General features: G+C 50.3%; 1 long non-coding RNA gene across 2 annotated transcripts; it reads left to right on the top strand.

The window, feature by feature from the left end:
- Positions 1 to 13,788: 13,788 nt before the first annotated feature.
- On the top strand, positions 13,789 to 14,770 carry LOC134433507 (uncharacterized). Of its 2 annotated transcripts, none has more exons than XR_010031578.1 (3): positions 13,789 to 13,877; positions 14,267 to 14,424; positions 14,546 to 14,770. It is a non-coding gene; the product is annotated as an uncharacterized LOC134433507 (long non-coding RNA). The 2 variants fall into 2 exon arrangements; XR_010031579.1 differs by lacking the exon at positions 13,789 to 13,877 and adding an exon at positions 13,909 to 13,994.
- Positions 14,771 to 15,238: the final 468 nt, after the last annotated feature.

The raw sequence follows: 15,238 nt of genomic DNA on the forward strand, positions 1-15,238 counted from the left end.
GTCCTGATTCACGGGTGTCAGCACACGTATGTGCCGGAGCTGCTCTGCCCTGCCGCACAGCCTGGTGCGATAGGAGAGGGCCCGGGGACTTGGAATGTGTAATGTGGGGTGTAGTTGGACTCTAGGTGGGATTTGTAGATGGACACAGGATATCTGGAGCTCCTCAGTTATCCTGCAACAGTTTGACTCTTGTCCTACCTTTTTTTTCAGATTGAGATGGATTGAATCGGTGCCAGAGGGCCCCATCCCGTTGAGGGGATTGCCCCGAGCAGGTGAGGCCCCATTTGTCTCTGCAGCAGAAGTGTGTATGGTGACTGTGTTACAGCACTGTTCTTTGTCTTTCTTTTTAGGAAGTCAATCTGGATACCAGCAGCCAAGGTGAGCAGTGGAGAGAAATGGTTCTTATTGCTCAGCTCTCAAGAACAACAATTTTTCAGCAGATGGATCATGTCGCAAGAGAGGTCTGCCCAGTGTCAAGGATGATGTTTGAGATTGAAGCTTCAGGTGAGTTGAGGGTTGTGCATGGGAGAGAGAGGGTGATCAGGTATCCATTTAGGAGTTCTTGGGAGGGGGTTTGCAGGCAGCAGGGTGAGAAAGGGTGTTTATTTGTTTATTTGAGGGCCCCCCCACACAAGGCTGTTCAGAAGCCTAGCAGAGGCATTCCCGTGTGTTACAGCACACAAGGTCATCCACTGCACTCACAGCAATGCCATTTAACTTTGCCTTTCTCTTACCCAGGTGCCACCCCTAATGAAGGCCACAGCCTTGGAATCAGGATGAAGCTGGAGCCTGAGGGAGCCAGGCACACTCAGGAAAGGGCAAGTAGCTGACTTGCAGGGATTTGGCCCGCGTAACTCTGGATCACACTTTGGTTTCGGTTTACTTTATTGTAGCTGACCAAGAGGCTCCTCGGCACTCATGAGGCCCTCGGAGGCAGACTCATTTCAGGTGCAACGTGGATCCACGTCACCGATCATCCAAAAGATAAGTCGGGGGCCATGGCCTGGAGATGAGTGAATAGTGGGTTGGGAGTTCTTGGGGCAGATTTAAAAATGAGCAGAGGGAAAGGCAATCTTGTCCAAGGGCCTCTTAGGACAGCTAAAGGGAGAGGCTCTACTTTTGATGGCAGCTTTCAGGCGGGCAGTGCAGAACAGCTCCGGTGTGCGTCGTGTTGTCCGGTGTGCCGTGTTCCCTAGTGTGTCTTTGGGGTCCCTTTTGCCCTCTTCCCTCGAGGCCCCCACCACAAGCATGATGTGTCGTGTTTCACGTCCCCCTGTTTGTCACGTTCTGTGTCACGGGTGTCTGCAGGTATTTGTGCCGGAGCTGTTCTGCCCTGCTGCATGGCGTGCTTCAGTAGGACAAACCATGGGGAGTTGGAATTTGTGACGTGGGCTGTACTTGGGCTCTAGCTGCTCTTCCTAGATTGACATAAGGTGTTTGCAGCTTGTGAGTTACCCTGGTGGTGTTTGACATATGTTCTAGCTTTCTTTCAGGTGTAGCTGCATTCCAGGTGTCGCAGAGGGTCAGGGTTAGGAGGTGCCGGGCCTTCTTAGGAGCGCGGTGAGTAGCAGAGTGGTGGGGTTTTGGCCGATGCGGTGCCAAGGTCAGGCACTGATGTTTGGTTCTCTTTAATCTAGCTGTTTGAGAGACACCAGCCCGGTGCCAGCAGGACCTTCCCAGCTGACGAGGTGGCCTTTCTATGCACCTGAGACAGACTGGCATCCCCAGATGTCTGAGAGATAAGTAGAGGGCTGTGACCCACAGAGGGGATGAAGGCATGGTGCTGGTTTGGGAATTACTGGCAGGGGTTTTTGGGTCCGATTTGGAGGTGGGGGGTGTTCATGAAGTGGCCCCTTAGGCCCCATACAAGCCACGTCTCACTTTTGATCCCAGTGCTGAGGAGCGCAGGGCAGAGCAGTCCCGGTGTGTCTCGTGTCATGTGTCTGTTGTGCATTATGTGTTGTTTGTGTATGCAATGTCTTTTACCTTAGGGGGGCCTGTCATAAACCTTGGCATCCTTGTTAGCATCTGTGATCACTGCATTCCCTGGCCTGGCATCCAGGCCACAGAACTTTTGACTGGGGAGCTCAGACAGGCATCAGACTCTCTTCTCTCTTTGGAAGCATCCAGTCAGGTGTCTTGTCAGGTCTTGTTCTGAGCTGTACGGACAGCTGTGCCCCACCTGGATCCATTGTGGTGGAGTAGGACTTGTAAGAATGTGAGGGCAGGCAGAGGATTCTGAGCATAGGATTCCTAGGCATCGATCTTTGCTGTTCTTGGAATAAATCCTTCAGTTAGCATCTTCTTCCTCCAGGGTTCTCTGAGCCTCATCAGCTGACCGTCAGTTTGAACTCAGTCATCTCCTTTTGCATTCTCTCAGTCCTTGCAGCCATTTTCCTTGCCAAGAGATTTCTGTTCCTGTTGTGTCCCTGTTGTCTGTCCTGTCCTGCCTGTCCTGATTCACGGGTGTCAGCACACGTATGTGCCGGAGCTGCTCTGCCCTGCCGCACAGCCTGGTGCGATAGGAGAGGGCCCGGGGACTTGGAATGTGTAATGTGGGGTGTAGTTGGACTCTAGGTGGGATTTGTAGATGGACACAGGATATCTGGAGCTCCTCAGTTATCCTGCAACAGTTTGACTCTTGTCCTACCTTTTTTTTCAGATTGAGATGGATTGAATCGGTGCCAGAGGGCCCCATCCCGTTGAGGGGATTGCCCCGAGCAGGTGAGGCCCCATTTGTCTCTGCAGCAGAAGTGTGTATGGTGACTGTGTTACAGCACTGTTCTTTGTCTTTCTTTTTAGGAAGTCAATCTGGATACCAGCAGCCAAGGTGAGCAGTGGAGAGAAATGGTTCTTATTGCTCAGCTCTCAAGAACAACAATTTTTCAGCAGATGGATCATGTCGCAAGAGAGGTCTGCCCAGTGTCAAGGATGATGTTTGAGATTGAAGCTTCAGGTGAGTTGAGGGTTGTGCATGGGAGAGAGAGGGTGATCAGGTATCCATTTAGGAGTTCTTGGGAGGGGGTTTGCAGGCAGCAGGGTGAGAAAGGGTGTTTATTTGTTTATTTGAGGGCCCCCCCACACAAGGCTGTTCAGAAGCCTAGCAGAGGCATTCCCGTGTGTTACAGCACACAAGGTCATCCACTGCACTCACAGCAATGCCATTTAACTTTGCCTTTCTCTTACCCAGGTGCCACCCCTAATGAAGGCCACAGCCTTGGAATCAGGATGAAGCTGGAGCCTGAGGGAGCCAGGCACACTCAGGAAAGGGCAAGTAGCTGACTTGCAGGGATTTGGCCCGCGTAACTCTGGATCACACTTTGGTTTCGGTTTACTTTATTGTAGCTGACCAAGAGGCTCCTCGGCACTCATGAGGCCCTCGGAGGCAGACTCATTTCAGGTGCAACGTGGATCCACGTCACCGATCATCCAAAAGATAAGTCGGGGGCCATGGCCTGGAGATGAGTGAATAGTGGGTTGGGAGTTCTTGGGGCAGATTTAAAAATGAGCAGAGGGAAAGGCAATCTTGTCCAAGGGCCTCTTAGGACAGCTAAAGGGAGAGGCTCTACTTTTGATGGCAGCTTTCAGGCGGGCAGTGCAGAACAGCTCCGGTGTGCGTCGTGTTGTCCGGTGTGCCGTGTTCCCTAGTGTGTCTTTGGGGTCCCTTTTGCCCTCTTCCCTCGAGGCCCCCACCACAAGCATGATGTGTCGTGTTTCACGTCCCCCTGTTTGTCACGTTCTGTGTCACGGGTGTCTGCAGGTATTTGTGCCGGAGCTGTTCTGCCCTGCTGCATGGCGTGCTTCAGTAGGACAAACCATGGGGAGTTGGAATTTGTGACGTGGGCTGTACTTGGGCTCTAGCTGCTCTTCCTAGATTGACATAAGGTGTTTGCAGCTTGTGAGTTACCCTGGTGGTGTTTGACATATGTTCTAGCTTTCTTTCAGGTGTAGCTGCATTCCAGGTGTCGCAGAGGGTCAGGGTTAGGAGGTGCCGGGCCTTCTTAGGAGCGCGGTGAGTAGCAGAGTGGTGGGGTTTTGGCCGATGCGGTGCCAAGGTCAGGCACTGATGTTTGGTTCTCTTTAATCTAGCTGTTTGAGAGACACCAGCCCGGTGCCAGCAGGACCTTCCCAGCTGACGAGGTGGCCTTTCTATGCACCTGAGACAGACTGGCATCCCCAGATGTCTGAGAGATAAGTAGAGGGCTGTGACCCACAGAGGGGATGAAGGCATGGTGCTGGTTTGGGAATTACTGGCAGGGGTTTTTGGGTCCGATTTGGAGGTGGGGGGTGTTCATGAAGTGGCCCCTTAGGCCCCATACAAGCCACGTCTCACTTTTGATCCCAGTGCTGAGGAGCGCAGGGCAGAGCAGTCCCGGTGTGTCTCGTGTCATGTGTCTGTTGTGCATTATGTGTTGTTTGTGTATGCAATGTCTTTTACCTTAGGGGGGCCTGTCATAAACCCTGGCATCCTTGTTAGCATCTGTGATCACTGCATTCCCTGGCCTGGCATCCAGGCCACAGAACTTTTGACTGGGGAGCTCAGACAGGCATCAGACTCTCTTCTCTCTTTGGAAGCATCCAGTCAGGTGTCTTGTCAGGTCTTGTTCTGAGCTGTACGGACAGCTGTGCCCCACCTGGATCCATTGTGGTGGAGTAGGACTTGTAAGAATGTGAGGGCAGGCAGAGGATTCTGAGCATAGGATTCCTAGGCATCGATCTTTGCTGTTCTTGGAATAAATCCTTCAGTTAGCATCTTCTTCCTCCAGGGTTCTCTGAGCCTCATCAGCTGACCGTCAGTTTGAACTCAGTCATCTCCTTTTGCATTCTCTCAGTCCTTGCAGCCATTTTCCTTGCCAAGAGATTTCTGTTCCTGTTGTGTCCCTGTTGTCTGTCCTGTCCTGCCTGTCCTGATTCACGGGTGTCAGCACACGTATGTGCCGGAGCTGCTCTGCCCTGCCGCACAGCCTGGTGCGATAGGAGAGGGCCCGGGGACTTGGAATGTGTAATGTGGGGTGTAGTTGGACTCTAGGTGGGATTTGTAGATGGACACAGGATATCTGGAGCTCCTCAGTTATCCTGCAACAGTTTGACTCTTGTCCTACCTTTTTTTTCAGATTGAGATGGATTGAATCGGTGCCAGAGGGCCCCATCCCGTTGAGGGGATTGCCCCGAGCAGGTGAGGCCCCATTTGTCTCTGCAGCAGAAGTGTGTATGGTGACTGTGTTACAGCACTGTTCTTTGTCTTTCTTTTTAGGAAGTCAATCTGGATACCAGCAGCCAAGGTGAGCAGTGGAGAGAAATGGTTCTTATTGCTCAGCTCTCAAGAACAACAATTTTTCAGCAGATGGATCATGTCGCAAGAGAGGTCTGCCCAGTGTCAAGGATGATGTTTGAGATTGAAGCTTCAGGTGAGTTGAGGGTTGTGCATGGGAGAGAGAGGGTGATCAGGTATCCATTTAGGAGTTCTTGGGAGGGGGTTTGCAGGCAGCAGGGTGAGAAAGGGTGTTTATTTGTTTATTTGAGGGCCCCCCCACACAAGGCTGTTCAGAAGCCTAGCAGAGGCATTCCCGTGTGTTACAGCACACAAGGTCATCCACTGCACTCACAGCAATGCCATTTAACTTTGCCTTTCTCTTACCCAGGTGCCACCCCTAATGAAGGCCACAGCCTTGGAATCAGGATGAAGCTGGAGCCTGAGGGAGCCAGGCACACTCAGGAAAGGGCAAGTAGCTGACTTGCAGGGATTTGGCCCGCGTAACTCTGGATCACACTTTGGTTTCGGTTTACTTTATTGTAGCTGACCAAGAGGCTCCTCGGCACTCATGAGGCCCTCGGAGGCAGACTCATTTCAGGTGCAACGTGGATCCACGTCACCGATCATCCAAAAGATAAGTCGGGGGCCATGGCCTGGAGATGAGTGAATAGTGGGTTGGGAGTTCTTGGGGCAGATTTAAAAATGAGCAGAGGGAAAGGCAATCTTGTCCAAGGGCCTCTTAGGACAGCTAAAGGGAGAGGCTCTACTTTTGATGGCAGCTTTCAGGCGGGCAGTGCAGAACAGCTCCGGTGTGCGTCGTGTTGTCCGGTGTGCCGTGTTCCCTAGTGTGTCTTTGGGGTCCCTTTTGCCCTCTTCCCTCGAGGCCCCCACCACAAGCATGATGTGTCGTGTTTCACGTCCCCCTGTTTGTCACGTTCTGTGTCACGGGTGTCTGCAGGTGTTTGTGCCGGAGCTGTTCTGCCCTGCTGCATGGCGTGCTTCAGTAGGACAAACCATGGGGAGTTGGAATTTGTGACGTGGGCTGTACTTGGGCTCTAGCTGCTCTTCCTAGATTGACATAAGGTGTTTGCAGCTTGTGAGTTACCCTGGTGGTGTTTGACATATGTTCTAGCTTTCTTTCAGGTGTAGCTGCATTCCAGGTGTCGCAGAGGGTCAGGGTTAGGAGGTGCCGGGCCTTCTTAGGAGCGCGGTGAGTAGCAGAGTGGTGGGGTTTTGGCCGATGCGGTGCCAAGGTCAGGCACTGATGTTTGGTTCTCTTTAATCTAGCTGTTTGAGAGACACCAGCCCGGTGCCAGCAGGACCTTCCCAGCTGACGAGGTGGCCTTTCTATGCACCTGAGACAGACTGGCATCCCCAGATGTCTGAGAGATAAGTAGAGGGCTGTGACCCACAGAGGGGATGAAGGCATGGTGCTGGTTTGGGAATTACTGGCAGGGGTTTTTGGGTCCGATTTGGAGGTGGGGGGTGTTCATGAAGTGGCCCCTTAGGCCCCATACAAGCCACGTCTCACTTTTGATCCCAGTGCTGAGGAGCGCAGGGCAGAGCAGTCCCGGTGTGTCTCGTGTCATGTGTCTGTTGTGCATTATGTGTTGTTTGTGTATGCAATGTCTTTTACCTTAGGGGGGCCTGTCATAAACCCTGGCATCCTTGTTAGCATCTGTGATCACTGCATTCCCTGGCCTGGCATCCAGGCCACAGAACTTTTGACTGGGGAGCTCAGACAGGCATCAGACTCTCTTCTCTCTTTGGAAGCATCCAGTCAGGTGTCTTGTCAGGTCTTGTTCTGAGCTGTACGGACAGCTGTGCCCCACCTGGATCCATTGTGGTGGAGTAGGACTTGTAAGAATGTGAGGGCAGGCAGAGGATTCTGAGCATAGGATTCCTAGGCATCGATCTTTGCTGTTCTTGGAATAAATCCTTCAGTTAGCATCTTCTTCCTCCAGGGTTCTCTGAGCCTCATCAGCTGACCGTCAGTTTGAACTCAGTCATCTCCTTTTGCATTCTCTCAGTCCTTGCAGCCATTTTCCTTGCCAAGAGATTTCTGTTCCTGTTGTGTCCCTGTTGTCTGTCCTGTCCTGCCTGTCCTGATTCACGGGTGTCAGCACACGTATGTGCCGGAGCTGCTCTGCCCTGCCGCACAGCCTGGTGCGATAGGAGAGGGCCCGGGGACTTGGAATGTGTAATGTGGGGTGTAGTTGGACTCTAGGTGGGATTTGTAGATGGACACAGGATATCTGGAGCTCCTCAGTTATCCTGCAACAGTTTGACTCTTGTCCTACCTTTTTTTTCAGATTGAGATGGATTGAATCGGTGCCAGAGGGCCCCATCCCGTTGAGGGGATTGCCCCGAGCAGGTGAGGCCCCATTTGTCTCTGCAGCAGAAGTGTGTATGGTGACTGTGTTACAGCACTGTTCTTTGTCTTTCTTTTTAGGAAGTCAATCTGGATACCAGCAGCCAAGGTGAGCAGTGGAGAGAAATGGTTCTTATTGCTCAGCTCTCAAGAACAACAATTTTTCAGCAGATGGATCATGTCGCAAGAGAGGTCTGCCCAGTGTCAAGGATGATGTTTGAGATTGAAGCTTCAGGTGAGTTGAGGGTTGTGCATGGGAGAGAGAGGGTGATCAGGTATCCATTTAGGAGTTCTTGGGAGGGGGTTTGCAGGCAGCAGGGTGAGAAAGGGTGTTTATTTGTTTATTTGAGGGCCCCCCCACACAAGGCTGTTCAGAAGCCTAGCAGAGGCATTCCCGTGTGTTACAGCACACAAGGTCATCCACTGCACTCACAGCAATGCCATTTAACTTTGCCTTTCTCTTACCCAGGTGCCACCCCTAATGAAGGCCACAGCCTTGGAATCAGGATGAAGCTGGAGCCTGAGGGAGCCAGGCACACTCAGGAAAGGGCAAGTAGCTGACTTGCAGGGATTTGGCCCGCGTAACTCTGGATCACACTTTGGTTTCGGTTTACTTTATTGTAGCTGACCAAGAGGCTCCTCGGCACTCATGAGGCCCTCGGAGGCAGACTCATTTCAGGTGCAACGTGGATCCACGTCACCGATCATCCAAAAGATAAGTCGGGGGCCATGGCCTGGAGATGAGTGAATAGTGGGTTGGGAGTTCTTGGGGCAGATTTAAAAATGAGCAGAGGGAAAGGCAATCTTGTCCAAGGGCCTCTTAGGACAGCTAAAGGGAGAGGCTCTACTTTTGATGGCAGCTTTCAGGCGGGCAGTGCAGAACAGCTCCGGTGTGCGTCGTGTTGTCCGGTGTGCCGTGTTCCCTAGTGTGTCTTTGGGGTCCCTTTTGCCCTCTTCCCTCGAGGCCCCCACCACAAGCATGATGTGTCGTGTTTCACGTCCCCCTGTTTGTCACGTTCTGTGTCACGGGTGTCTGCAGGTATTTGTGCCGGAGCTGTTCTGCCCTGCTGCATGGCGTGCTTCAGTAGGACAAACCATGGGGAGTTGGAATTTGTGACGTGGGCTGTACTTGGGCTCTAGCTGCTCTTCCTAGATTGACATAAGGTGTTTGCAGCTTGTGAGTTACCCTGGTGGTGTTTGACATATGTTCTAGCTTTCTTTCAGGTGTAGCTGCATTCCAGGTGTCGCAGAGGGTCAGGGTTAGGAGGTGCCGGGCCTTCTTAGGAGCGCGGTGAGTAGCAGAGTGGTGGGGTTTTGGCCGATGCGGTGCCAAGGTCAGGCACTGATGTTTGGTTCTCTTTAATCTAGCTGTTTGAGAGACACCAGCCCGGTGCCAGCAGGACCTTCCCAGCTGACGAGGTGGCCTTTCTATGCACCTGAGACAGACTGGCATCCCCAGATGTCTGAGAGATAAGTAGAGGGCTGTGACCCACAGAGGGGATGAAGGCATGGTGCTGGTTTGGGAATTACTGGCAGGGGTTTTTGGGTCCGATTTGGAGGTGGGGGGTGTTCATGAAGTGGCCCCTTAGGCCCCATACAAGCCACGTCTCACTTTTGATCCCAGTGCTGAGGAGCGCAGGGCAGAGCAGTCCCGGTGTGTCTCGTGTCATGTGTCTGTTGTGCATTATGTGTTGTTTGTGTATGCAATGTCTTTTACCTTAGGGGGGCCTGTCATAAACCTTGGCATCCTTGTTAGCATCTGTGATCACTGCATTCCCTGGCCTGGCATCCAGGCCACAGAACTTTTGACTGGGGAGCTCAGACAGGCATCAGACTCTCTTCTCTCTTTGGAAGCATCCAGTCAGGTGTCTTGTCAGGTCTTGTTCTGAGCTGTACGGACAGCTGTGCCCCACCTGGATCCATTGTGGTGGAGTAGGACTTGTAAGAATGTGAGGGCAGGCAGAGGATTCTGAGCATAGGATTCCTAGGCATCGATCTTTGCTGTTCTTGGAATAAATCCTTCAGTTAGCATCTTCTTCCTCCAGGGTTCTCTGAGCCTCATCAGCTGACCGTCAGTTTGAACTCAGTCATCTCCTTTTGCATTCTCTCAGTCCTTGCAGCCATTTTCCTTGCCAAGAGATTTCTGTTCCTGTTGTGTCCCTGTTGTCTGTCCTGTCCTGCCTGTCCTGATTCACGGGTGTCAGCACACGTATGTGCCGGAGCTGCTCTGCCCTGCCGCACAGCCTGGTGCGATAGGAGAGGGCCCGGGGACTTGGAATGTGTAATGTGGGGTGTAGTTGGACTCTAGGTGGGATTTGTAGATGGACACAGGATATCTGGAGCTCCTCAGTTATCCTGCAACAGTTTGACTCTTGTCCTACCTTTTTTTTCAGATTGAGATGGATTGAATCGGTGCCAGAGGGCCCCATCCCGTTGAGGGGATTGCCCCGAGCAGGTGAGGCCCCATTTGTCTCTGCAGCAGAAGTGTGTATGGTGACTGTGTTACAGCACTGTTCTTTGTCTTTCTTTTTAGGAAGTCAATCTGGATACCAGCAGCCAAGGTGAGCAGTGGAGAGAAATGGTTCTTATTGCTCAGCTCTCAAGAACAACAATTTTTCAGCAGATGGATCATGTCGCAAGAGAGGTCTGCCCAGTGTCAAGGATGATGTTTGAGATTGAAGCTTCAGGTGAGTTGAGGGTTGTGCATGGGAGAGAGAGGGTGATCAGGTATCCATTTAGGAGTTCTTGGGAGGGGGTTTGCAGGCAGCAGGGTGAGAAAGGGTGTTTATTTGTTTATTTGAGGGCCCCCCCACACAAGGCTGTTCAGAAGCCTAGCAGAGGCATTCCCGTGTGTTACAGCACACAAGGTCATCCACTGCACTCACAGCAATGCCATTTAACTTTGCCTTTCTCTTACCCAGGTGCCACCCCTAATGAAGGCCACAGCCTTGGAATCAGGATGAAGCTGGAGCCTGAGGGAGCCAGGCACACTCAGGAAAGGGCAAGTAGCTGACTTGCAGGGATTTGGCCCGCGTAACTCTGGATCACACTTTGGTTTCGGTTTACTTTATTGTAGCTGACCAAGAGGCTCCTCGGCACTCATGAGGCCCTCGGAGGCAGACTCATTTCAGGTGCAACGTGGATCCACGTCACCGATCATCCAAAAGATAAGTCGGGGGCCATGGCCTGGAGATGAGTGAATAGTGGGTTGGGAGTTCTTGGGGCAGATTTAAAAATGAGCAGAGGGAAAGGCAATCTTGTCCAAGGGCCTCTTAGGACAGCTAAAGGGAGAGGCTCTACTTTTGATGGCAGCTTTCAGGCGGGCAGTGCAGAACAGCTCCGGTGTGCGTCGTGTTGTCCGGTGTGCCGTGTTCCCTAGTGTGTCTTTGGGGTCCCTTTTGCCCTCTTCCCTCGAGGCCCCCACCACAAGCATGATGTGTCGTGTTTCACGTCCCCCTGTTTGTCACGTTCTGTGTCACGGGTGTCTGCAGGTGTTTGTGCCGGAGCTGTTCTGCCCTGCTGCATGGCGTGCTTCAGTAGGACAAACCATGGGGAGTTGGAATTTGTAATGTGGGGTGTACTTGGGCTCTAGATGGGATTTGTCGATGGACAAATGATTTCTGGAGCTCTTAAGTTATCCTTCAACTGTCTGCCTCCTTTCCTAACTTTTTTTTCAGATGCACCTCCTGAGATGACTACAGTAGTGCTGGAGGTTCCATCTTCTCAAAGGGTATAGGGTTCAAGAATTCATCTTGCAGAGAGTTATATCAAGTCCTGGCTTGTATTGTATGTACCTATCTTGACTTGTACACGTGTGTACTTACACAGCATGTAAGTGTGTCGCCTTATATGGTGTATGCTTACACCCTGTGTACACTTGCACTGTTTTCCTCAGCTTATATATTGTGTGTACTTACATTGTGCCATTTATGATCGGAGCTGCCCTGCCCTGGCACGTAGTCACAGTTAGGTAGAACATTTATCAAAATTTTACTGGTCATCTGTGTTCTATGGGATTTTGGGTACAAAATTTATCGGTCCCGAGCGGGGACAAGTCCTGGCTGTCAGATAGCCACTCATTGACCCTTCCTGTCATCTCACAGGTCCCCGAGCCTGCTGATTTCCCCAGAATCTACCATTTGACGTCAGGGAGCAGCAGCCAGAAGATGTGTTACAGCACTTTCTTCTGCGTCTCGAGTAAGGGATGCAGTGAGCGTGTAAATGGAAAGAGTGTGTGAGCGTGTGTGAGAGCATGTGACTGTGTCTGTGTCTGCTCGTCTCTGCATGTGTGAGCACATGCTGACTGGATTTAAGCTTGTGTGTGTGACTTGTGCTTTCCAGGTTTTGCAACTCATTGTTAAATTTAGAATAAAAAATCCCCAGCTGGGTTACATTGTATGTTCTGACATGGTATGTACCTATGTTGGCTTAAAACCCAGAAAAACAGACGAAGATAGGCAAGAAAAAACCCAGGAAAAAACCCCAAGATGGGTGAGAAAAAACCCAGAAAAATACCCCGATGCTGGGCAAGAAGAAACCTAGAGAAAAACCTGAAAATGGGCAAGAAAAAAAAACAGAAAAAAACAGGAAAAAACCCTGAAGGTGGGCAAGAAAAAACCCAGAAAAAAACCCAGAAGAAAATTCCAACAAGGGCAAGAAAAGACCCAGAAAACACCCAGAAAAAATCGCAACCAAAGTATAAATATAGAAATGTGTTTCAAATATATGCAGATAAATAATTTAACAATTCTTTATATAAAATATAAAATAACATAAATCAACACAATCCGTAATACTGCATATATCTTATTATAGTGTATTATAGGATATTGATATAAAATAGATTATTTATGTGTATCGTATCTTATTTATATAGTTTGTTATATATTACACCATATTGATATACTGTATGTTTTTTTAAGTAGTTTAAAATAAAGGGGGATTTTGTTTTTTATTTGGCAAAAGCAAGTGTTTTAGTATAAAAATTATGAATACAAATAATATAAAGCTAGAAATCTAAGTATAGAAATAGACAATAAATAGCTAAAAGTTAATATAAAAATTAAAAATATGTACCATATCTACTGCTACAACTTACAGATTAATTCTTTTTTAACTTATTTTTTCTTATATTATGTGAATAGGATACATATTATATATTATTATATTCACATTTATGTTTATATTTAAGCATTATATTAGTCATGCAAGCTATAAATATAAAAACAGTTCAATATAGTTTAAAAGAATAGAGCTTTTTATTTCTTTAGTTAGGATGGGATTTTTATTTTAAACAATAAAAGCATGATAGAAATGTAATTTCAAACATAGAAATATACAATCGATATAGAAAGATATTTATCAAACCAGAAAATATAAGTAAATATAAATAATAGGAACAGACAGAATATGTTATATAAATTACATGCTACATCAATGTCCACTGTAAAGATGCATGTGAAATTTTATATTTCTATTTTTCTTATTTATATTATGTAAACATGGCTTTAAATCAAGGGGGCTTGTTTGGTTCTGGTCGGGTAAGAGGCAGGTTTTTGGCATTTATTTCAGAGCAGTTTTTGTTGGGGGTCGCCCCTGTTATTTTTTGCCGCCTTCTCTGCCCGCAGCCCTGAGGCGCGCTGCGCCCCTGGCTGGGGCGGGCGGCAGTGCTGCCGCTTTGTGGGCAGAGCGCGGTACTGCAGCTCTCAGCCGCCAGGCAGCCGAGAGCCCGCCATGTTGGGAGTGGCGAGTTGCGGATGTCACGGAGTTTTTCTTGACCTTCTCAAGATGGCGGCGACAAGGGCTGGGAAGTCGAGGACCCGGCTCGGTCTAATCGGCTGCCTGCATGGAACACCGACGCCAGGGCGGCCCCGACGGCTTTTCATGTGGCATTTTTAGTGTCTAAGACACGGACTATGTGGTCAGCAGCGCTGCGGGCGTCCGTATTTAGGCGGGTTGCTGACAGGCATCTGCTTAATCGCCTATCTCTTCCGAGGGTCCTCTTTCACTCGCCAGCTTGGGAAGGGCACGTCGTGAATGTTGCGGACTTTCTTTGACCTTCTCAGGATGGCGGCGAAATGGGCGGGGAAATCGCACACCCCTGTAAATCTGCCCCCCTGTGGCCACAGAGCGGGATCGCATCCCCCGAGCCAGCGCCCTGCCCCTCGCCGCTGAGTGCCGGGGGCGGGGCAAGGACGCCGCTGCCGAGCGAGGGAAGGGCGAGGGGCGGGAGCTTGCGGTGGTCGGGCCAGGGTCTGTAAATGGCGGGGACGGGGGAAGGACATTCGGGAGTGCAAAGGGACGCGATGGCCGAGAAGAATGGCCGCGGCGGGGGGGGCCCGGCGGGACCGGTTTCGGCGGGCGGCGGAGGTGCGGTCGTAGCGCTCCGGGGCAGCGGACGGGGGCAGGCGAGCGGCATCGGAACAGGGCGGCAGCCCCCGAGCCCGCGCCCGCCCCGCTCCAGGCTCTGGGAGCGACCGCGGGCCGGACAATCCCGGCGGGGCGGCCCCGGGCAGGCGGCGGAGCGGGGCCGTGGCGCTCCCCGCCCTCGCTGCCGACAGCTTTGGAAGGTCGGGCCGGGCGCCCGTCCCGTCCCGTCCCGCCGCGTCCCGGTCTCTGTAAACTCCCCTCTGCCTTTGCAGGTCTGTGCTGGACAGTGGGAGAAAGGTCCGTGCTGGTTGCTGTGTCCTCGGTGAGCAGAGAGCTCTGACCTTGGCCGCATGGGCTGCTGAGTGCTGGAACAATGGGGATGCGCTTTTATTTATTTAGTGACCTTTACAGATTTATTCCCCTGTTTCAGGTGAGCGTGCATCATTGCCGGTTTGGGATTGAGTGAAATGCGCTGAGGAACCCAGTTCTGGGGAGGGAGGGAAATCCTCTCTTAACATTTACCAAAATCTTTTGTCAACTCATCACGGCAGGACAGCGTGAAGACTGAAAATGTAAGAAGATGTGGAGGGAAACAGAGAATCTGACAGTAGCATCGAACGTACAAGTGCACGAATTTTGCTTTTTTGCTTGGATTTAAACTCCGAAGTTGTAAGGAATTTGGGAATGAGAAGGGACCTTTCAGAAGAAGAAGGAGTTGTTGTTACAGTCCTGGCAAAAGCCTTTGTTCTAGCTAATAAAAGAAGTTAGTGAAGAAAAAAAAACACTTTTTTTTCTTTTTGTTTTTTAAACTATTATATTAATTGGTCGTATATGGTGTGTTGTTCTATTTCTTGCTGTTATTAACTCTGTGTAGATTGTTTTTTGAGTGAAGCTGACTTTGGATGGGTTGGTTTGTATTTGAGGTAGGAGTAATTTCAATAGGTTTCTTTCATAGACTTCTGATAGGTATTACTGCGATTTTGGTTTTGTTTACTGTATGTATAAACCTAGAGCTTTGGTAGGGCCAGCTGGGCTGCTGGAGTTTTGGGTGTGAATTTATTAGAGGGCTTTTGTTAAATGCAGTTTTTAATTTTTGAAATGTTTTTCAATGTAGTGGTTTTAAAGTGGTTTTTAAGAACTCGTTGTATTGTTTTATGTTGTTTGTAGTTGGTGTATGATAAGGGATGTGGTGTGACTTTTTGGACGCTATGGTTTTGGTGTTCCTAAGTTCTGATTTCTTTCTG

The sequence above is a fragment of the Melospiza melodia genome, unplaced genomic scaffold (genome assembly GCF_035770615.1).
Source record: "Melospiza melodia melodia isolate bMelMel2 unplaced genomic scaffold, bMelMel2.pri scaffold_181, whole genome shotgun sequence".
Classification (NCBI taxonomy): Eukaryota; Metazoa; Chordata; class Aves; order Passeriformes; family Passerellidae; genus Melospiza; species Melospiza melodia.